We start from the raw sequence: 23,788 nt of genomic DNA, 5'->3' as shown, positions 1-23,788 counted from the left end.
CTTGCATGTAAAAATACAATACGCACAGATTGGCCCACGTAATAGAATAAAATCAGAATAAAATCTCAGTTAAACCCACAGCAAAATTAATTATAATTTAAATGTCAAATTCCAACCTAAACAAAATCGCAATTATCAGCAATGGGGGAATAAGAATTTTAGCACATTGAGGCCACCACAGAAAAGGCCGTGCAAATTATTTCTCATAGCCAGATCTTACTGTTTCGCACCTGTTTTGAGGCAGAGATTTATATACATTGTAGCTTGCAAATACAATTTCTAGTAAGGGTATTTTTTGCAACTTGCTTATTATTATTATTATTATTATTATTATTATTATTTGGTTTTATTTTGTTATAATCTGATTTATTATAGTAAATGTGCTGTTGTTTTTAAATTACTACTACTTCAGGTTTTGTATAATATGCACTTCCTACACAAATAAATCACACCTTAGCACAATGACCTCATTTAGTGTGTTAAGATAGTGGCTGAATTCCTGCCATTCTTTCACCCAAAAACTAATCAAACCCATTTTAGACTGTAAAACATTTAGAATGTTGTACAAACCTATTTCCGGTGATTTCAAGGAAGGAAAACATTGCTAATAATGGAGCCGGTGCTTTGGAGGAAATATTTTTCATTTTACAAGTTGACTGTTTAGGTATAATGAAGTTGCAGTTTCTTTTATTTTCTTCCCTGCATGCATTAAAAAGGGGCTTTGATTGCATAGTTATGGCTGCCATCTTGATGTTTTGGGGTGCTCTACAGCAGTGTTTCCCAACCTTGGCAACTTGAAGATATCTGGACTTCAACTCCCAGAATTCCCCAGCCAGCATTCACTGGCTGGGGAATTCTGGGAGTTGAAGTCCACATATCTTCAAGTTGCCAAAGTTGGGAAACACTGCTCTACAGACACTTGTGAGACTGAGAAAAATTTTATCCATGTTTTTTGTAAAGAACAATCTACTTTTTGGTATGGACCTGAATGTATTGAATGTATTAAGGAAGGAAGGAAGGAAGGAAGGAAGGAAGGAAGGAAGGAAGGAAGGAAGGAAGGAAGGAAGTTAAAAGAAAGAAGGATGGGTGATGGATGGATGGATGGATGGGAGGGAGGGATGGAGGAGAACAGGGAAGGAAGGAAGGAAAACTATTTTTTACAATATTGGTTTTTATTTATTTATAAACAAAGAGCAGGTATGTTCATCGGTGTCTCCTAGCGCCCTTGTAGGCTATGAATGAAAGTGAAATGAGAACGAAGGAGAAAAGGAGACGATTTGAAAATAGATTCTGTTATTGCTGCAGAATTTCCAAATTGCACGGAAACACCTTGAGATATTGTTTCCTGACCTCCTCAAGTGTAAAACAAACTGGATGGACAGAAGACACAAGCATCCCTCTGAGTTTTCTGCAGATCCAATGAGAGGTGATAATTCTGCACTTTCAGATCCGACAATGAAGGGAAGAGAGTCCTAGATCAGGGATGTCAAACTCAATTTCATTGAGGGCCACGTCAGGTCTGTAGCTGACCTCGGGGGACCATGTGGGAGTGAGTGACTACATGGGTGTGGCCAACTGGGTGGGTGTGGCCAGCTGAGTGGGTGTGGCAAGCTGGATGTTCCCCCCTCCCAAAAAATTGACTTATTTACCAAAGCACCAGAGGCCAGGACAAAAAAACAGATGGAAACATATCAGAGATACAACCTAGGAGAAACTTCCTGACCGTTAATCAGTAGGACGGTTTGCCTTCGGAAGTTTTTGGTGCTCCATCACTGGAGTTTTTTCAAGAAGAGACTGGAAAGCCATTTAGGGTAGTAGTATGGGGCAGTGATGGAGAAACCATTTTGGTGTGCCAAAAGGGGGTGTGTGGGTGTGCTAGCATGCATGCAAGGGTCCAAACCCCTTCCGTCCCCCCCACGCATGCGCAAACCCCCCCCTGAGCTGCCCTTTGCGCATGTGCACAGCCCTTACTGAAGCCTGGTACATGGGGGGGAAAACCAAAAACCAAAAAACAGCACAACAGCAAACCAAAAGTATGTTTTTCTGAACTTCCGGTTTGTCCATTGGGCGATTTTTTTTTTGCCTCCGGGGATTCAGAGAAGGTTCCCTGAAGCATCCGGAGGGCGAAATGGCCTTTTCTGAGTCCTAAGGGATTGGGCGGCATAGAAGTCAAATTAAATTACATTTGCCAAGGTTAAAAATCAGTTGGGGGAGCTGACAGAGGGCAAAGTCTTGCGTGCTCTTCAATATGGCTCTGCATGCCATTTGTGCCACACGTGCCATGTGTTTGCCATCAAAAGTATATGGTCCCCTTCTAAAGCAGGGGGGTTAGACTAGAACAGTGTTTCCCAACCTTGGCAACTTGAAGATATTTGGACTTCAACTCCCAGAATTCCCCAGCCAGCGAATGCTGGCTGTGGAATTCTGGGAGTTGAAGTCCAAATATCTTCAAGTTGCCAAGGTTGGGAAACACTGGACTAGAAGACCAAAAAGGTCCCTTTCAATTCTCTTACTCTGTTATTAAACAGATTCCTACATTTTACCTTTCTAACTTTGATCACTGGTTTTAAATTCCCCGGGGTAAGTTACTAGTCCCTCAGGCGGTAGAGGGAAGTTGGAAAGTACAGAAATGGGATCACTCCCTTCCATATAAAGTGATGGTTGGCTGGTCCGGAGCTTCTCTGGGGTGAGAAGAATGCATCAGGCAGACTAAGAATCCACTTAAGAAGCACGCTTAGCATCTGTATTCTATGCTACGGTTCCGTTGGTGTCAATGGTGGGGATTTCCAAATGAGCCCAAAAGAGAATTTGCCAGCTGCTGGAAAGGAATCAATGAAAGTAAATAAAGGAAGAGGAGGTGGAGGAGTGGAGGAGGAGGAGGAGGAAAACATGCTATGTCTCTGCACAATTAACCCGGCAGACTGTGCTGCCTTCCAAAAGACTTGGGCTCATTGATTTAGTCCTGGACAATCAGAGGAGACCTTCAGCACATATTCAGTATCACAGCGGGCAGGTAATTTTGGAGTTAATCCTTTGGAATTTTCAACCTGAGCTTAAAGCATGGAATTCCATGGGGACTGCAGGAGGGGGGGAATAGAGCTAAGCCTTGTGTCTGCCCCATTGATGTGTAAATTGGGACAGGAGGCCCCGCTATGACTCAGACTTGGCACCAAGGCTGTCCAACCATGGCAACTTGTGGACTGAAGCGCCCAGAATTCCCCAGCCAGCCATTCTTTCTCCTTAGTTCTATGTTGGAACCAGGGGTGGATTGCCATTAGTGCTGCTACTAGTGCGCTGTGCGTGCAGCTTCGGTTGTCTTGCATGCCTGTACGTGCTATGCGCACATGTATCCCCAGCTTGTTTTTCCTTCTGCACATGCGCAGGAAGCAAAAACACGCTGAAATCTCACAGGGGATGCGCGTGAGATTTTGGCAAATGTTTGCCTCCATGCATGCACAGAACCAGAAAATGACCAAAATCTCACAAGCACGTTCCCTCGCAAGATTTTGCTTCTGTGCATGCACACGGAACAGAAAATATGAAACATTGAAGAAGAAAGATGGCAGCGCCCATAGGGCTGCTACCGGAGCAGTTGTGCGCAAATTGTGCTATCTGGCGGCTTTTACTGCACCGGTAATATCCCACTACTGGTTGGACCTCTCTGATAAGTTACTACTTGTTACTGATTCTCCTGCCCTCTGTTGTCTGGTGAATAAATCAATTTGGAGGGGTGGGTGTCTGTATGTGTTAGGGTGTTGCTATTTCTGGATATCTTATTTCTTTTTTTTAAAAAAAAATCTTTATTAAGTTTCTGCATATAAAAATAGAAGGGAAAGAAAAATGATTTAAACAAACAGAACATACAAAGAAAAAAGTAAGTAAGTAAGAAAAAAAGAAAGAGAAAGAAAGAAAGAAAGAAAGAAAGAAAGAGAGAAAGAAAAAATGGACAGACAAATGAGCATATAAACTTAAACAACATATAAAACATATTCTGTTTCAGTGGTGTTCGATATATGCACATAGTTATTTGCTTATCATCAACTAATATTTTCTTTCACTGCATACATATATTTATTTGTTATATAGAAGACATAATTTGTCAACTATATTGTTGACTATCACTATCAAGTGACCTAATATTGAGTATTTGTATCTAGTGTATGGAATTGTGTGTTTGTTTCAGTTGGATATCTTATTTTTATTATTTGGATGTTTTACTTTAAGGCCGTATTTCTCAATTATTTTCTGTTATGCCCCACCTAAGAAGAAGAAAACATTTCACACACACACACCAACTCTTTGATCTGGGCCCCAATGTAATTTTAGTATTAATATTTATTATTTTATCTATTATAAGCTGCAAACAAACTATTGACTGTGGAAGACTGCACTGCACACTTACCTGGGAGTAAGTCCCACAGAACTCAGTGGAACCTTGTTTTTGGTTAGGGGAATCAATTGAGAAGGACCACGCCTATTTCCTGCAAGACAATATCTTCATTGATTGTCACTGAGAAGGGGATTGTTCCAAGGACAGACCCTGTGACCATTTTCTGCTGAAATAGGCAAATCCTTGTACTAAGTGAATTTGTTCAATTCTATTTCTATGGACTCTTGGTGAGAGCACCTGGCTGACCTTGACTTATGTTAAAAAAGCTAAACAGGGTGAGATTTGATAAATGTTTGAACAGGGAGTTGTCAGGGAAGTCAGGGAGACCTAAAGCCTAGATTGAGAAGTTAGATTAGTAGTAATGGTGTACTATTAACCTTGATTAGTAGTAACTGGGAGAGGGATCTTGGAGTCCTAGTGGACAACCATTTAAATATGAGCCAGCAATGTGCAGCAGCTGCCAAAAAAAGCCAACACAGTTCTAAGCTGCATTAACAGAGGGAAAGAATCAAGATCACATGTTAATACCACTTTATAAGGCCTTGGTAAGGCCACACTTGGAATACTGCATTCAGTTTTGGCCGCCTCAATGTAAAAAAGATGTTGAGATTTTAAAAAGAGTTCAGAGAACAGCAACAAAGATGATTAGGGGACTGGAGGCTAAAATATATGAAGAATGGTTGCGGGAACTGGGTATGTCTAGTTGGATGAAAAGAAGGCCTAGAGGAGACATGAAAGAAGAGTTTCAATATCTCAGGGGTTGCCACAAAGAAGAAGGAGTCAAACTATATTTCAAAGCAACTGAGGGTAGGACAAGAAGCAATGGGTGGAAACTAAATGAGGAGAGAAGCAACTTAGAGCTAAGGAGAATTTTCTGAAAGTGAGAACAATTAATCAGCTTGCCTCCAGAAGTTATGGATGCTCCAACACTGGAAGTTTTAAAGAAGAGATTGGATAACTATTTGTCTGAAGTGGTGTAGGGTTTCCTGCCTAAGCAGTGGGTTGGACTAGAAGACATAGAAACATAGAAGACTGACGGCAGAAAAAGACCTCATGGTCCATCTAGTCTGTGTTAATATAATACTGCATAAGAAATACTAATGATCTGATGGTCATTTCAAAAAAATCCTTTCTTAGTGAGCACCTAGAAGCCAGGAGGGACATATGTGCCAGGTTTCAAGTTCATAGGCTTCACAGTTCTGGAGATTTCTTGATGAGTGAGTGGTACTTGGCCTTTATATAGAGAGAAGAGTCAACCTGATTTGAAGATGTTGATTTTGCCTTGCCAAAGGTCTGGTTATCTCTAAGATACGGTATATGCTGACTATGTTTTAGAAGCAATTGCTTATTGGGGAGTATACTAATTTGGACAATCAGGGGAAACATGATGAACTCAGTATGTCTCCCAAAGAGCAAAGACAATAGCCGTGGAAAAAACCAAACAATTGGCCAGCTTGACTATGACAGAGCACTAAGTTTACTAACTTCATTTAGTAATCTTTTTTGAATATTACCTGTTAATCATCTTAAAACTATTAGAGACCCTCAAAGCAACAAGTTTGAAAAGCCACCTGGTGAGTTTACTTTCTTTCCTTAACTAAAAAACTAATCATAAGTTTAATGATGGAAAGATTTGGAAATAAACATGAAAAAAGAATCCTAAACTTTGATCTAAAAAAAGTTATAGACAAATTAAGAATCCTAACAAATTTAGAATATTGAGATTTTTACTAAAAAAAATTGGAAATAATTTAATAGAGTAAGCAGCTTTTTGTGGGAATCTAATTGTTTTGCTTGTCTTAAGTCTAAAGGAGATTTAGAATTTATGATTTTAGAAATTTAATCCACTAAAGGGGACTAAAGATTTCAAGCAGAAAAGAAAAAGAGGGAGAAAGTGTAAATTCACCTTTGTTTTTTGTTAGGAAGAGATGTATATAGTAAAACAAAATGTGATAACATTTGAGATATCCAGGAGATTTTCGAAGAATGGACCCATCAATTATCTACAACGTGAGCAATGTCAGTAATAATATTTGTGGATATGGATAGATTATGTCCCAAAGATGTTAATGAAGGAATGACAGATGTGAAACAAATTTTGCCTGAAATATTAGAAGCAGAAATACTGGATAATGCAAAAAGGGTGGATTATAAAATAGAGAAAGCTGCTAAAGCAGAGACACAAATGACAAGCCAAGAGAATGACCTAGATAAGGATTTCCTAAAGGATATACAAAAGAAGTTGGTTAAAGCTTTGAAAATAAACATGTTCCTTCTGCTGAGAGCCACAGAGGTGTTTTGGGGCACAACCTCTCTATTCCATATTCTCCATATGGCACATCTAACATGATGATTTTTAAAATCCACATTAATCTTGACTTTATCATACCACAAATATCCATGCCACCCAAATGTCAGGTCATGTCCATCTATCTCTCAAAGCCTCCTAGATCCTAGCATTTACCCTCCCTTTCATCCAAACCAAGCAGCAAGCTGCAAAACACAATTTCAAATCAGGTAAACCCAATCCTTTCTTTTTTTTCTTTGTATCTTGTAACATTTTCTATTTAATGAATGGCTTCCTCCCCCCACCCCCATCCCCACATAAATGTAACTATTGTTCTGTCTGGTCTGGGCAATGATCAGAAATAAAGAGTCACACACACTGTCCAAAAATTTGATCATAGACAAAATCTATTGATAAAATGAGTCACGCAATAAACTGGTTAACTCCAAGGAATTTCATGCTGGCAGCATTTCTCTAATGAGGGAAAGATAAGAGAAGACCAGGCTGCCAGAGAGTTATAAATCCCCGTTCCTGAAGTGTTTTTGGTAGCTTGACAAAACTTACTGTTCCATGGAACTCAGCAGCACATGAAACAGGCGTGAATAAAAGTCTGTGAAAGCAAAAAAGTCTTTCAGCTTTGATGCACCAAATGCCATGATGAGAAACGTTGTTCGCCATGCCCACTTCTCCTTAGAATGTCCCTTATATACTGGCAAGGCGTGGCCAAATGTCCCATAGATCACCAATAACCTTTTCAGATATTCATGTCTAGACTACGTTCTCCTGACCCTTGCATCTTACAGGGGGTCCTCTGCCTCTAATTCCTCATCATCCTCTGACTCACTCTATACTAGTGATGGCGAAACTTTTTTTTCTCGGGAGCCGAAAGAGCATGGGCGCACGCTATCGTGCATGCGCAAGTACCCACATCCATAATTCATTGCCTGGGGAGGGCAAAAACAGCTTCCTCCACCCCCCGGAGGTCTTCTGGAGGCCAGAAATGGCCTGTTTCCCAACTTCTGGTCAGCCCATTAGGCTCATGTTTTGCCCTCTCCAGGCTCCAAAGGCTTCCCTGGAGCAGGGGGAGGGTAAAATTGCCCTCCCCCCGGAAGCCCTCTGGAAGCCAAAAACGCCCTCTCGGAGCCTCTGTGCGAGCCAAAAGTCAGCTGGTCAGCACATACAATCTGCTGGTCGGTACAAACATGCATGTTGGAGCTGAGCTAAAGCAATTGCTCACATGCCAGAAGATATGGCTCTAAGTGCCACCTGTGGCACCCATGCCATAGGTTCACCTTCACTGCTCTATACCATAACTGGGGGTGCTACAGTCTCTGGTGGTTTCTCCATCCCTAACTCTTCCCCACTCTCACTCTCGGACTCAGATGGCAAGAACACTGGCCTGTGATGCCAGGACTCATCTGTTTCCTGATCCTCGAAATCGGAGACCAGCTGAGCCGAATGTGGACCAATCACAACAATGATGTCCTTTTGCCACTCTTTAAATGGGACATTGGGTTTTCAAAACAGGTGTTTTCCAGAACAAAAACTTCATTCTAGATTTTTTTTAAAACCTTATTTTTATTTTCCCCAGTAATGGTATTTGCAGTTTCTCCCAACTCTGCATGGTTTGTTTTTTTTAAAAAAAAAAAGTCATTCCATGCCTTAACATAGAGCTTTGAAATGAGATACAATTCGTATTTGTCATAGTGGTATCCAGATACAGTGGAACCCCGACATAAGAGCTGCTCTACTTAAGAGCAACTCGAGATAAGAGCTGGGAGGGGAGAGATATTTTTGTTCTACTTACAAGCCCAAATTCGAGATACAAGCGCCAAGGAGCTGTCTCCTGAAGCCAAACGCTAACTTCCGCGTTCGGCTTCAGGAGACAGCTGCGAAGCGGCGCGCGTGTTTTAAAAGGTTGCAGCCGGCCTGAGGGGCTCGGGGGGGTGCTTGCAGCTTTCTTTCTTGCTCTTTTTCTTTCTCTCTTTTACCTTCCCTTCCTCTATTTCTTCTTTTCTTTCTCCTTCCCACCTTCTTCCCTCCCTCCCTCCCTTCACTCATTCCTCTCTTACTCTCCCCTTTCATAAGTTTCCTTGCTTCCTTCCTCTGTTCCTGTCCCTTCACCCTTTCTTTCTTTCTTTCTTTCTTTCTTGCTCTTTTTCTTTCTCTCTTTTACCTTCCCTTCCTCTATTTCTTCTTTTCTTTCTCCTTCCCACCTTCTTCCCTCCCTCCCTCCACTCATTCCTCTCTTACTCTCCCCTTTCATAAGTTTCCTTCCTTCCTTCCTCTGTTCCTGTCCCTTCCCTCTTTCCTTCCTTCCTTCCCACCCTCCGTCCATTCATTCACCCATTCCTCTCTTGATCGCTTAAAGCCGGTCCCTGCTGCAAAAAGGGTTGGGGACCTCTGTCCTACAGGATTGGGTGGCAGAGAAGTTGAACATATGTAAATTTAAAAGTTTAAGAAAGTTTACAAGTTAAGTGAAAGAAACTTCATTATTCATTTATATGTACATGTACATTTCTTCATTAAAAACATGTCTTTCTGCATAATTTAGACTAACTTTGTGACTTTTTTGAGGGCTGGAACCAATTAAAATTATTTACATTAATTCCTATGGGGAAAAGTCGTTCGAGATAAGAGCTGCTCGACTTAAGAGCCCAGGTCCGGAACGAATTAAACTCGTATCTCGAGGTACCACTGTATTTTATTTGCTTTTCAGTCTTAAAACTTGTTTTTATTCATCGGTTCCAATCCTCTATTGTCATATGTTTGTTAACATCTTCAGCTTGTGTTTATTGGCCTGAAAACACACTAATGTACCATATTCCCATTTTTTCTCATTAATGCTTCAATTCTCTTTAAAGTATCATCCAAAACTAACACCAGGCCCTTAGCTAATATATTTCTTTTTTAGCCTTTACTCCTCACAATCCTCTCTTCTTGTCTTATATCTCTATTCAGTGTTTCAAATAACCAAAGTAAACAAGAATAGAAACCTAGTGCATCCCTGTCCTGTTTCTTTTTGTAGATCACAAGGCTCCATTTTTTTTGTGTTTTCTGTGAAGCGTAAATCAGTCTGACCTATTTTATGAAGTTCTCACCAAAGGTTTTGTCTTCCAAAATTCTGAAGAAGAAAAGCCAACTCAGATCATCAAAGACCTCTTATGTCTAAAAAAAATCATCAGGAATAGTTTTCACGTTTCTCCAAATGTTCCAAAATGTGCAACACATTTCAGATATTCTCCTTTCATTGTCATAGAAACATAGAAACATAGAAGATTGACGGCAGAAAAAGACCTCATGATCCATCTAGTATGCCCTTATACTATTTCTTGTATTTTATCTTAGGATGGATCTATGTTTATCCCAGGCATGTTTAAATTCAGTTACTGTGGATTTACCGACCACACCTGCTGGAAGTTTGTTCCAAGCATCTACTACTCTTTCAGTAAAATATTATTTTCTCACCTTACTTCTAATCTTGTGCCCCCTTGTTCTTGTGTTCACTTTCCTATTAAAAACACTTCTCTCCTGAACCTTATTTAACCCTTTAACATATTTATATGTTTTGATCATGTTCCCCCTTTCCCTTCTGTCCTCCAGACTCTACAGATTGAGTTCATTAAGTCTTTCCTGATAAGGTTTATGCTTAAGACCTTCCACCATTTTTGTAGCCCATCTTTGGACCCGTTCAATTTTATCAATATTCAATTTTTATAGGTAATGTCTCCAGAACTGAACACAGTATTCCAAATGTGATCTCACCAGCGCTCTATACAGCAGGATCACAATCTACCTCTTCCTGCTTGTTATACCTCTAGCTATGCAGCCAAGCATTCTACTCGCTTTTCCTACCGCCTGACCGCACTGTTCACCCATTTTGAGACTGTCAGAAATCACTACCCCTAAATTCTTCCCTTCCGAAGTTTTTGCTAGCACAGAACTGCCAATACAATACTCAGATTGAGGATTCCTTTTGCCCAAGTGCATTATTTTACATTTGGAAACATTAAACTGCAGTTTCCATTGCTTTGACCACTTATCAAGTAAAGCTAAATCATTTGCCATATTACAGACACCTCCAGGAATATCAACCCTATTGCACACTTTGGAGTCATCGGAAAATAGGCAAACCTTCCCTATCAAACCTTCCCTTATGTCACTCACAAAGATAATGACAAAGATTGTCTTTGGGTTAAAACCTACATTGTTTCCTATATTCTAGACAAATAGCATCAGGCAGGAAGAAATGAGCCATGATGGCGTGGCACAGCACAGTGGTTAATGCAGGCTACTTCTGATGCCTGCCAGCTGCCTGCAATATGGCAGTTCGAATCTCACCAGGCTCAAGTTTGACTCCACCTTCCATCCTTTCCGAAGTGGGAAGGAGGACCTAAATTGTTGGAGGCAATAAGCTGATTCTATAAACCACTTAGAGAGGGCTGTAAAGGACTGTAAAGGGGTATATAAGTCTAAGTGCTATTGTTACGGCTATCAGGGCCACACTATAAGTTCCAGTGTGCTGGTTTCTTGCTCATGCCTACATCCAAGAATCAAGTCAGCACTAAATTGATGCTAGGTAAGAATCAATGGAATTCAAGAGGGGTTGGCTATAGATCGATTGTGGGAATGTAATGATGCCAGGCTCATTCCTCTCTTCACTCCACCTCCAAGGCTCTGCCTACCCTTCTACTAAGAATACTCACATGCTCTTGAATGAAAGCTTGCAAAATAATCTTCAGCCAATCAGCCAGAATCATTGTAAAACAACTTGTAATCATTCTGAATTAATGATTTTGGCCTATAGTTTCTTGTGAAAGTCGGGTCTCATCTTTCTTAGTGCTACTCTTAGTGGCCTCTTTCCAATATTAGGGCATCTTTCTTCCCTGTAAAATAGAATTCATCCTATTTTGTACAGGTTGTCAAAGTTCATGCTCAAAACATTTATAATAAGAATCTGGTAATCTGTCTGCTCCAGGCAATTTTCCTGGTGAAATCTTTTTTTATAGCTTCATAAATACCTTATTTATAGCTTATTTGTTGTTTTCAGTCCATTCATAATCTGGTACTGTTCCTGTATAATACTGAGCATTATTTTTCTTAAGGTGGTCATCTATTTTCTCTGTAGAAATGTCATTTCTTTTATATAAGTTGGAATATTGTGTATATTCATATCATTTTATTTCTTTTCTCTTTTTGTAATTTATATGTCAACCATTTCCTTGGTTTGTTTGCAAACTCGAAGGTTTTTTGGCTTTAAACACACAGATCATTTTTTCCCCGTTTCTCAGATAACTGTTGTTATAAAAGTTACATTTGTTCAGAAATATTTATCTTCTCTGGAAGTTTTATTTGTTCATTCTTTTCTCTTTAATTCATCCAAAATAGCTTGTTGCAGGATCCAATCTGGGTTGGTCACCAGAGTTTTGTGTTTTGAGCTTTTGGACTCACGAAGAGCCCATCATGAGAAGTTCAGGGAACTTCGGAACAAGCTCGGAAAACAAAACGTCTCATCCTGGTACCCGACCCAGACTGGATCCTGCAAGTTTCAGGGTTCCAAAGAGCATCCAAAATTAAATCGGACTCTGCGGCAAAGTATTCCTCAAAGTTCCAATTCATTAGCAGAACCATGTTGGCACGTGTGTGAGAAACCCGAATCTGAAGTCTGTGGGTTTCTCCACCCAGTTTAAGGCTCATTCCCTTGTTCCCACACCCACAAGTTCATCACATAGACCAGTTTCCTTTATGCAACATGCATTACTCCCATCATCTTCCGGGCAGGTGTCAAACAAAGGATGTCCTTTAGAATCTAAAAGGAATTTGTTGTGGCTACATCTCTACTTCCCTCATGCAGCAGCCGCTCCCAAATTCCCACAGTAGTAGTACATTCTACAATATGACATGTGGCCAGCCAAAGTCTCCAAATCAAACAATGGCTTCAGCCTTGACCGCAGCATTATCCTGGGACGTGTGTAACCGCCTTCATTCATAAAGATCGCTTGTGTTTGGAGTTTCCTTTGGTATTTGTTATTATGCTGTATAAAATCATCTTGGATAAAAGCTTTATTTGTGTTGGAGAGCAACTGTCCCAGTTGGGAGGAGGGGGTCAAACAGGGAAATAGCTTGACGTTTTTTTGTAAGCACAAGGGTTTCCTTTCATGAGGCAGGGTTGACATTGGGTCCAAATCCTCCCCCTTTTTAATTAACAATAATTCTTTATTGCTTTTATACATGTGGTGCTTTTTCAAGGCACTGTGGCATGGACTAGAAAACCTGGGGTGATTTGTGAAAGAACCTGGAATGGAATGGCACCGACATGGAAACTTCTTCAGAAGCAAGACGACAGGAATTTTAAATTCCAAGTTAGGAATGAGAGTTCAGAGTTCACAGGAGAAAATATCTTGTTCTTTCACATGCCCATCCTGACACTCTGAATAATTTAGAAGATCACTGAACCACAGACCACGGAGATGATGAACCACGCCAGCAGCCACGGTCCCACCAATGCTTTCTCCTCGAGGCCGTTTCTTGAGGTCTTGTCAACGTTGCCGCGCTGCGTGATGTTTTTGCTGTGTTTCTCGTTGCCCATCCGGATCCGCTGAGTCGCCACCATCTTGACTTGCTGTTGCCATCCCTGCCACCTCCGCCTGGCACTCGCCGAGCGATGCCACTCTCGGGCTGTGGGAGCTCCACAGCTGAGATCACGGGAAGGACCATTCGCCTCGCCTTTTCGGGCTCTTCTTCCCAACCAAGCCGCCGCCCAAGCAGCAACTTGAGTCTGGACTCCTTCTGAATAATAATAATAATAATAATAATAATTATTATTATTATTATTATTATTATTATTATTATTATTAATTAGATTTGTATGCCACCCCTCTCCGAAGACTCGGGGCATATCACAACAATAATAAAAAACAATATTATAGCGAAACAAATCTAATATTAAAAAAGAAGCGTATAAAACCCTATCATATTTAAAAACTAAACAGCACATACATATCAAACATAAAATATAAAGAGCCTGGGGGAAAGGTGTCTCAACTCCCCCATGCCTGGCGGTATAGGTGGTTGATACCCCCATGCCTGGCGGTATAGGTCTTGAGTAGACAAGGAGGGTGGGGGCAGTTCTAATCTCCGGGGGGAGTTGATTCCAGAGGGCCGGGGCCGCCTAAGAGAAGGCTCTTCCCCTGGGGCCTGCCAAATGACATTGTTTAGTCGACGGGACCCGGAGAAGGCCAACTCTGTGGGACCTTATCAGTGGCTGGGATTCGTGCGGTAGCAGGTCGTTCTGGAGGTATTCTGGTCCATTCTGGTTCTCTATATCAGTCTAAGAGCTATTGCTATTGCATCTTTTCATTTTTCTTTATATATTTTTGTATTTTATGCTTTGATAAACTAAACAAATTTTAAACCACTAATCGGAACCACAAGAACAGCATATACCAACCGATCAGGGGTGAAATCCAGTAAGTTCTGACAGGTTCTGGAGATTGAGCCCTGTTGGTGCAGTGGTTAGAGTGCAGTACTGCAAGCTGTTTCTGCTGGTCATTGGCTGCAGTTTGGCAGATCGAAACTCAGTAGGCTCCAGGTTGACTCAACCTTCCATCCTTCCAAGGATTCCAAGGTCGGTAAAATGCCCAGGAACCTTATCTGGTCTTTCCCAGGGGCAATCTGCCAATCTGGGAACATTCCTGTGAAATAGGCATTGAGCAATAACCCACACCTGACCACTTTCCTCCCAAGCTGTTCTTAAATCAGTACCTTTGTCTGAATTATTATTATTTTTAACAAAAGGATTTTTTTTTAAAAAAAATCTCTGGAGAAATTTTAGCTCAAGGCTAATAAGAAACAGGTCATGATAACAATCCCCACATACGTCTTTTCTTGAGAAGCTTTGTTTATTTTTAATTTAATTTTTAATGCTCCTTTCAGGCAAGTCAAGATTTTCTTTTCTCTCTTTTGTTCTTTGAGCCCAGCCCAAAATCTTTTTTTTAATTGGAACTGTGGTCTTACAGAAATGGCTAGTATATATTATTATATAAAAGTAAAAAGTGGAGATTTCGTTTTATTGCCTTATTGTACTGCACCAAAAGGAGTCAGAAGTCAATGCTTTTTTTTCCGCCCTTCTGCCCTAGATGTTTTTTTTGCCTCTTTCCCTCTCATGAGAGCCACTGTGATATGTTGGTCAGAGTGCAATACTGCATTACAGGCTACTTCTGCTGACTTGCTGGCTGCCTGCAATTTGGCAGTTCGAATCTCACCAGACTCAAGTTTGACTCAGACTTCCCTCCTTCTGAGGTCGGTAAAATGAGGACCCAGATTGTTTGGGGCAACAGGCTGACTCTGTAAACTGCTTAGAGAGGGCTGGAAAACACTGTGAAGTAGTATATAAGTCTAAGTGCTATTGTTATTGCCCTTCGTTCGTTCGTTCGTTCGTTCCTTCCTTCCTTCCTTCCTTCCTTCTCATCTTCCTTCCTTCCTTCCTTCTCATCTTTCTTCCTTCCTTCCTTCCTTCCTTCTCATCTTTCTTCCTTCCTTCCTTCCTTCTCATCTTCTTTCCTTCCTTCTCATCTTCCTTCCTTCCTTCCTATTCATCTTCCTTCCTTCCTTCTCATCTTCCTTCCTTCCTTCCTTCTCATCTTCCTTCCTTCCTTCCTTCCTTCCTTCTCATCTTCCTTCCTTCCTTCCTTCTCATCTTTCTTCCTTCCTTCCTTCCTTCTCATCTTTCTTCCTTCCTTCCTTCCTTCTCATCTTCTTTCCTTCCTTCTCATCTTCCTTCCTTCCTATTCATCTTCCTTCCTTCCTTCTCATCTTCCTTCCTTTCTTCCTTCTCATCTTCCTTCCTTCCTTCCTTCCTTCCTTCTCATCTTCCTTCCTTCCTTCCTTCCTTCTCATCTTTCTTCCTTGCTTCCTTCCTTCTCATCTTTCTTCCTTCCTTCCTTCCTTCCTTCTCATCTTCTTTTCTTCCTTCTCATCTTCCTTCCTTCCTTCCTTCCTATTCATCTTCCTTCCTTCCTTCCTTCCTTCTCATCTTCCTTCCTTCCTTCCTTCTCATCTTCCTTCCTTCCTTCCTATTCATCTTCCTTCCTTCCTTCTCATCTTCCTTCCTTCCTTCCTTCCTTCTCATCTTCCTTCCTTCCTTCCTTCCTTCTCATCTTCCTTCCTTCTCATCTTCCTCCCTCCCTTCCTTCTCATCTTCCTTCCTTCCTTCCTTTCTTCCCTCCCTCCCTCCATCCATCCATCCATGAGGCACAGTGATTAAAATGCAGTATTGTAGGCTAATTCTGCTGACTAACAGCAGTTCAATCCTGACCGGCTCAAGGTTGACTCAGCCTTCCATCCTTCCAAGGTCTGTAAAATGTGGACCCAGATTGTTGGGGGGCAATAGGCTGACTCTGTAAACTGCTTAGAGAGGACTGGAAAGCTCTCTATATCAGTCTAAGAGCTATTGCTACTGCATCTTTTCATTTTTCTTTATATATTTTTTGTATTTTATGCTTTGATAAACTAATCATATTTTAAACCACTAATCGGAACCACAAGAACAGCATAAACAGAACCAACAGATCAGGGGTGAAATCCAGTAGGTTCTGACAGGTTCTGGAGAATGAGCCCCATTGGTGCAGTGGTTAGAGTGCAGTACTGCAAGCTGCTTCTGCTGATCATTGGCTGCAGTTTGGCAGATCGAATCTCAGTAGGCTCCAGGTTGACTCAACCTTCCATCCTTCCAAGGATGGATTCCAAGGTCGGTAAAATGAGGACCCAGATTGTTGGGGACAAGAGGCTGACTCTCTGTAAACCGCTTAGAGAGGGCTGTAAAGCATGTTTGGAAACTTCAAATTGTGCAGAATGCGGCCACGCGAGCCGTCATGGGTCTTCCCAGATACAAACATGTCTCTCCCAACACTCCACGGCCTGCATTTCGGGCTCGGTTTCCAGACACAATTCAAAGTATTGGTGATGACTTATAAAGCCCTATATGGCATTGGACCAGATTACTTATGGGACCGCCTTCTGCCACACAAATAAGGTCCCACAGGGTCGGCCTTCTCCAGGTCCTGTCAACCAGACAACGTCGTCTGGCGGGGCCTAGGGGAAGAGCCTTCTCTGTGGCGGCCCTGGCCCTGTGAAATCAGCTCACTCCGGAGATTCGCACTACCCCCACCCTCCTTCCCTTCTGCAAGACCCTTAAGACCCATCTATGTTGCCAGGCATGGGGCAGCTAGACCATTCCCCCTTCTTCTCCGACCGTTACATGTTATGTTTGGATGTGATTGAGTAGACTGACTGATTTTTAACATAAGGGGATTTTTAGCTTACCGTTTTAACTATTAGATTTGTATACACATTGTTTTGTATTGCATGTTGTGAGCCACTAAGGGTCCTCGGAGAGGGGCGGCATACAAGTCTAAATAATAATAATAATAATAATAATAATAATAATAATAATAATAATAATAATGATGATGATAATATAAAATCCAGCATAGTGATCTCATTTGCTGTGTTGTACTGACATAATAATAATAATAATAATAATAATAATAATAATAATAATGTCTAAATGTTATCGCTATTGCCAACTGGAAGCGAAATTTTGAGTAGTTCAGAGAACCTGGCCCCAGAGTAGGATGGGAATGGAGATTTTGCAATATTTTCCCCTTTCCACGCCCACCAAGCTACACAAAGCCCACAAAGCCACGCCCACAGAACCAGTAGCAAAAAAAAAAAAAGAATTTCACCACTGCAACAGATTCATGCGTTAATGGAGTGTTTGTTGAGTGGCTGTTCAGCATGCAGAGTCAGACCCTGTCCCCTTCTCGCTCTGAATCTCCTGGGAGAAGAATTCTCTCCGCCCTCTGAGAACCTGAAGATTCTGATGACTTCAGAGGATATTTTAAGAGAGAAACAGATGAGGCTGTTTGGTGTTCAAAACAGGTTGATTGCTGCTGACGTTGCATCAGAAACCTGATGTAACACAGATGGGGACTGGTGGTAAATATGATACCCTGGTAAATACCTGATGCCACCTTGTCTTCTGCTTTTGAAGGTCTACAGTGGACTTCTCCCAACCTGTAGACCTCCATATATCTGATGTTTTTTCATATGGCTGTTGGAAGAAATGTAACTGAGAAAATTCAAGAGCTTCGGATGCTACAACCTGTATATGCCTGGTAGCTACAAAGACCTTGAGTGCTACAAAGCTGGCTCATACTTAACAGAATGATAGATCTAGAAGGGAATTTTGGAGGTCTTCCAGTGCAATCCCCTGCTCAAGCAGGAGACCCTAAACCAAGAATCATGGTGACGCAGTGGTTAGAATGAAGTACTGCAGGATAGCTCACTGCCCACTGCCAGGAGTTTGATTCTGATCGGCTCAAGATTGACTCAGAACTTCCATCCTTCCGAGATGGGTAAAATGAGGACCCAGATTGTTGGGGGCAATAGGCTGACTTGGTAAACCATTTAGAGAGGGCTATTAAGCACTGTGAAGCAGTATATAAGTCTTAAGTATATAAGGCGGTAGGGAAAGCAAGCAGGATGCTTGGCTGCATAGCTAGAGGTATAACAAGCAGTAAGAGGGAGATTATGATCCCGCTATATAGAATGCTGGTGAGACCACATTTGGAATACTGTGTTCAGTTCTGGAGACCTCACCTACAAAAAGATATTGACAAAATTGAACGGGTCCAAAGACGGGCTACAGGAATGGTGGAAGGTCTTAAGCATAAAACGTATCAGGAAAGACTTCATGAACTCAATCTGTATAGTCTGGAGGACAGAAGGAAAAGGGGGGACATGATCGAAACATTTAAATATATTAAAGGGTTAAATAAGGTCCAGGAGGGAAGTGTTTTTAATAGGAAAGTGAACACAAGAACAAGGGGACACAATCTGAAGTTAGTTGGGGGAAAGATCAAAAGCAACCTGAGAAAATATTATTTCTCTGAACGAGTAGTAGATCCTTGGAACAAACTTCCAGCAGACGTGGTAGATAAATCCACAGTAACTGAATTTAAACATGCCTGGGATAAACATATATCCATCCTAAGATAAAATACAGAAAATAGTATAAGGGCAGACTAGATGGACTATGAGGTCTTTTTCTGCCGTCAGACTTCTATGTTTCTATGTTTCTAAGTGCTATTGCTATTCCAGACAAATGGGAAGTCCAATGTTTCCTTTAAAACCTCCAGTGATGGAGCACCCACAATTTCTGGAGACAAGTCATTCCAGTGATGGATTGTTCTAACTCCCAGGAAACTTATTTCTAGGTTATTATTATTATTATTTATTATTATTTATTAAATTTGTATGCCGCCCCTCTCCGTAGACTCGGGGTGGTTCACAGCAACAATAAGAACAATATATGGTAAAAAAATCTAATAATTAAAAAACTAAAAAAAACCTTATTTAAAATAAAACATACACTCAAACATAACATGCATAAAATATATAGGCGGGGGGAGATGTCTCAATTCCACCATGCCTGACGGCAGAGGTGGGTCTTAAGAAGTTTACGAAAGGCAAGGAAGGTGGGTGCAATCCTAATCTCCCGGGGGAGCTGGTGCCAAAGGGTCGGGGCCGCCACAGAGAAGGCTCTTCCCCTGGGTCCCACCAGCCGACATTGTTTAGTCGACAGGACCCGGAGAAGGCCAACTCTGTGGGACCTAACTGGTCGCTGGGATTCGTGCGGCAGGTTGCTTCTCTCCTTGATTAGTTTCCATCCATAGCTTCTTGATGTGCCTTCAGATGCTTTGGAGAATAGGTTGACTCCCTCTTCTTTGTGGCAGCCCTTCAGACATTGAAACACTGCTGTGATGCCACCTGTAATCCTCCTTGTCGTTAAACTAGACATACATTAATTTGCTTCAGGGACACTCCAAGCCAAGCTAGGTGGCAGCACCGAATCAATATTGACTGATCTCCAGAAATAAGTATAGCTAAATCTGATTTGTACTTGGATAAAAACACTGCTGAAAATACCAGACTTCTAAGCTAGATTAGGAAGTTAAAACAAATAACATCCTGACAGATGGCAATAATGCCAAGACAACTTCCTGATTTCATTCTCCAAGGGACAACTCAATTGAAGAACATCTTCTACTGCAGTGTTTCCCAACCTTGGCAACTTGGAGATATCTGGACTTCAACTCCCAGAATTCCCCAGCCAGCATTCGCTGGCTGGGGAATTCTGGGAGTTGAAGTCCAAATATCTTCAAGTTGCCAAGGTTGGGAAACACTGTTCTACTGGATGGAGTCCTTGCTGAAGTTCAGAAGAAAGCTGGGTTAAGGGCTTTGACTGTATCTTGTTGTGAATGGCTGTTCTCGGTTAATGGCTGGTTCATGATCAGTTCACACAACTTCCGTCTGAAATAGAAAAATAATTGCAGAGATGGCCTTCCCTACACAGCAGTGCCTTATATGTCCATCAGCAGGAATGGGCAGTCCCCACAAATCACAGTTAGTGTGTGTTGGAAGTGGAGTTCTTAATTTATGCTGAACCTCACAACACCCAGCATTTTTGGGATGGGGTGTTTTGCATTGTGGCATCAGAATGACGGACCGGAGGATGGTACTTCAGTTTTCAAACAGCTTCAGGGCTTTTCTGGTGTTCTCAACTCATAATATTTCAAGGCTAACATTCTCCAACTGGTGGCACTTACACTTTGGAGAGCATGGCAAGTTAGGAAAGGTCACCACAGATCCTCTTGGTTGCAACCCAACCAGAATTAGCTTATTCCTTTGGCTTTTTGGTAACCCATCCAGAGCATGATCCAAAGGAAGCTAGCAGAATGCTGGGCAGAATCAAAGTAATTGCTTGGTTATTCATCAAAGTCTGCATCCAAGTTTTGGTCACCACCATAAAAAGGATGCTAAAACTCTAGAAAGAGTGCCAAGAAGAGCTACCAGGATGATTAGGGGACTGGAGGCTAGAACTTACGATGAACGGTTGCAGGAACCGGACATGGCTAGTCCAGTGAAGAGAAGGACCAGGAGAGACATGATAGCCGCCTTCCAATATTTGAGGAGGGGGTCAAGCTATTTTCCAAAGCGTCTGAAGGCCCGACAAGGAATAATGGATCGAAACTGATCAAGGAGAGCTGGAAATAGACTAGAAACCAGGACAGTGAGAACAATCAGACAAAGGAATAGAAGTTGCCTTTAGAAGCTGTGGGAGCTTCAACGCTGGAGGTTTTCAAGAAGAGACTGGACTGCCATCTGTCAGAAATATTGTAGGGTCTCCTGCTTGGGCTGTGGGTAGGACTAGATGACCTACACGGTCCCTTCCAATGCTGTTATTCTGTCAAGTCAAACGATTACAAAATATTTTCCCCTGTTCTATTGCTACAAAAAGGCTTCACATTTCAAAGTGTTGGTAATGACCTATAAAGCCCTACATGGCATCGGACCAGAATATATCCAGGACCGCCTCCTGCCGCACGAATCCGAGCGGCCAATAAGGTCCCACAGAGTTGGCCTTCTTTGGGTCCGGTCAACTAAACAATGTGGTCTGGCGGGCCCCAGGGGAAGAGCCTTCTCTGTGGCGGCCCCGGCCCTCTGGAATCAACTCCCCCCAGAGATCAGAACTGCCCCCACCCTCCTTGCCTTTCTTAAATTGCTTAAGACCCACCTATATCACCAGGCATGGTGGAATTGAGACATCTCCCCCAGGCTTATAGAGTTTATGTATGGTATGCTTGTATTGTATGCTTTTTTAAATGACTGGTTTTTAGATACTTTCTTTTAATATTAGATTTGTTACATTGCATATTGTTATTATTACTGTTGTGAGCTGCCCCGAGTCTGTGGAGAGGGGTGGCATACAAATCTAATAAATAATAATAATAATAATAATAATAATAATAATTATTATTATTATTATTATTATTATGTCAGTACAACACAGCAGACGAGATCACTATGCTGGATTTTGTATTATTATTATTATTATTATTATTATTATTATTATTATTATTATTATTATTCCATTTCTCTTTGTTGGGCACCTCACCCTTTAGCCTAGTTTCAATCTCTTCTTGATTGATCTGCATCCTTTCCATCCTTTTAGGGGATCCACCCTATGAGCTTTGGAAGCGGCAGCTGGGCCCTTTCGCCATTTATATCCCACTCATTAACAAATGCTCTCTGATCAGAACATTGCTTGCTCCCAAATGAATGTGGTTTTTCCTTTGTTTCTCTTTTGGAAAATGCGCATTGAGAGACAATAGGATCATCCAGCTGGGTCTTCCCCCACCCCCAGCCTTCAGATATTTCTACTCCATCAGCTAATAATAAGCAGAGCCTGGTACTCGCTGCTCTTAACACTTGTGGCAGTCTGGCCAGGCCTGTGCTGAATGCAGATGAGCGCATCAGGAGCTCTGATTTCTCTTGAGAAAGCAAACCCTTCCTGCATTCACGCGAAACGTGGCTGGAAGGGCTGTATTTTAATCTTGGCTCGCTTTGAAGGCATCGCCCCACACCTTGATCTAATCAGCTTTCAAAGCGGATAAGGCCTCCAGACTTCCACTGGTTCTTGGCGTCTCCTTTTTCCCCAATTTCCTGCTCTCGGTGAAGAGTCCTGAAATTGGGACTCAGAATAGCAGAGTTGGAAGGGACCTTGGAGGCCTTTTAGACCAGTGTTTCCCAACCTTGGCCACTTGAAGGTATCTGGACTTCAACTCCCAGAATGCCCCAGCCAGCATTCGCTGGCTGGGGGATTCTGGGAGTTGAAGTCCAAATATCTTCAAGTAGCCAAGGTTGGGAAACACTGTTATAGACCAACTGGTGGTCGGCAAAGAAAATATTGGTGGCCTGCAGAAAAATTATTTGCATTTTATTTATATTGCACTAAATCATGGCCCCTGGGCCGGATATGTGCAATGAATGTTTGTGTTGCTGCCCCTTTGGGGTCTTTTTGTGTGGGTTGGAGGGGAGAGAAATTCTGACTTGGGGTCTGCTTCAGACTCCTGCTGAAGGGCTTTGGGCCCCTCAAAGAGAAGCGCTGCTGGTGGTGAAGAGCCAGAGAGCTCTGTTCCAGTGGGACTGCATCATAGGCCTGGAACTGTCTAACCGTCTCAGCCCACTGAACCTCCAGGTGTGCCGGTAACTGGCCTTGCAGGTCTTCCCTCTGCTTGGAAAGCCAATAATAATAATAATCATCATCATCATCATCATCTGCATTATAATATTGCTATTGCTATTGCTATGGTAGTGAGGCATAAGTAAGTGTAAGGTGGCGGCCGACACATGGCTATTGCAGAGGCTCAAGGCAGCTGAGAAGGGACTTAAGTGGAAACAGTAATGATGGAGGGAGAGTTGATATCAAGGAAATGAAAGGCGCACACAACCTTTGGTTTATGATTTTCTTCATTTTCCAAATCCCCTATAGTGTAATATGTCACAGCCTGAAAAGCCTTGTTATTGCCTTGTTCCCTTGCAAAATCATTTATTTGTCCTCACAGGTCAGGAGATCAGTCCAGCTCTGCCCCCAGGCTCTAAGATATTAAATAAAAGGCCTACCATCTGGAATGGCTTTGGAGTCGAAGAAATAGATAAGCTCACATATTACTCCCATCAGGGGACGGTCTCATAAATTCGATAGCAGCAAGGAGCAATCTAAGATCTACCATCTCCAAAAGCCTCGAGTAAGAATCTTAGAGCTTCTGCAAACGTTGTTTCTGGTTGTTGTTGGGGTTTTTTTTTTCATGCAATGGAAAATAAAGATTAAATGAATAAACATATACAGTGGTACCTCTACTTAAGATCGCGTTTACTTAAGAACTTTTCTAGATAAGAACCAGGTGTTCAAGATTTTTTTTGCCTCTTCTTAAGAACCATTTTCTACTTAAGAACCGAAGCCCGGAAAAATTTCCATTGAAATTTGAGAGAGGCAGGAAGGCCCGGCCAGTTTCCTGCCATTCCCCCTTTAATCCTGGCCATCTCAGGCTTTTCTGGGCTGCCACAGGAGCCTTTCTGTGGCGCTTAAGGAGGCTTTGGCAGTCCAGAGCAAAGTGAGCATTTTCCTTTCTCTGGGTGCTTGGAGAGGGAATAAACCTCCGCCAGTGCCCAGAGAAAAGAAACGCTCCCTTCGCTCTGGGCAGCGA

At 42.0% G+C, this 23,788-nt stretch overlaps 1 protein-coding gene and 1 pseudogene across 4 annotated transcripts in view; one reads left to right on the top strand and one right to left on the bottom strand.

Annotated features, from left to right (window-relative positions):
• LOC139171960 (guanine nucleotide-binding protein G(o) subunit alpha) overlaps positions 1-23,788 on the top strand; it is a 215,297-nt gene that overhangs the window by 103,236 nt on the left and 88,273 nt on the right. Inside the window, exon 1 of one of the 4 annotated variants that reach the window (XM_070760506.1) lies at positions 23,309-23,329. The exons of the other annotated variants lie outside the window; for them this stretch is intronic. The gene's annotated coding sequence lies outside the window, so the exon portion shown is untranslated. Of the gene's footprint in view, positions 1-23,308; positions 23,330-23,788 lie in introns of those variants that run through there. 4 annotated transcript variants of the gene reach the window in all.
• Positions 13,117-13,290, bottom strand: LOC139172533 (stress-associated endoplasmic reticulum protein 1 pseudogene; annotated as a pseudogene).

Source organism: Erythrolamprus reginae, chromosome 9, assembly GCF_031021105.1.
Source record: "Erythrolamprus reginae isolate rEryReg1 chromosome 9, rEryReg1.hap1, whole genome shotgun sequence".
NCBI classification, from domain to species: Eukaryota; Metazoa; Chordata; class Lepidosauria; order Squamata; family Dipsadidae; genus Erythrolamprus; species Erythrolamprus reginae.
This window is presented reverse-complemented; position numbering and strand designations above follow the sequence as displayed.